Below are 583 nucleotides of genomic sequence, written 5' to 3'. Positions count from 1 at the left end.
TCAACACCCTGGAACTAGTCTGAAGTATAACAGAATGATAACACAGATTCCTAATCTTTGGGTGTGAGGTCCTTGATCATCAACACCCTGGAACTAGTCTGAAGTATAACAGAATGATAACACAGATTCCTAATCTTTGGGTGTGAGGTCCTTGATCATCAACACCCTGGAACTAGGCTGAAGTATAACAGAATGATAACACAGATTCCTAATCTTTGGGTGTGAGGTCCTTGATCATCAACACCCTGGAACTAGTCTGAAGTATAAATGATAACACAGATTCTGACAATAAGGTCTGAGTGCTACCACGTAGTGATCGCAACGGCAGACAACCAGAGAATGACCAGCACCCAGTATATATAGCAAAGCGCTCTCCAGCGCCTCCCCTAAGTGCTGGACCAATGGGAAGTGGTTGAATCGTCAGCTGACCGGCTTGGTCAGCTGACTCCCTTCTGGCTGTCATAAAAGTTCTGCCTCTCATCGCGCGCGCGTGCGTCCTTCTGAACCTGTGTGGACTATCAGTCCCAGCCACACCAGACATGTGTTGTAAAGCATCCGCCGCACCGCTATCAAGGCATGCGGC

This window comes from Hyperolius riggenbachi, chromosome 4 (genome assembly GCF_040937935.1).
Source record: "Hyperolius riggenbachi isolate aHypRig1 chromosome 4, aHypRig1.pri, whole genome shotgun sequence".
In the NCBI taxonomy this organism is placed as follows: Eukaryota; Metazoa; Chordata; class Amphibia; order Anura; family Hyperoliidae; genus Hyperolius; species Hyperolius riggenbachi.
The sequence above is the reverse complement of the archived record's forward strand: the minus strand, read 5'-3'. Positions refer to the sequence as shown.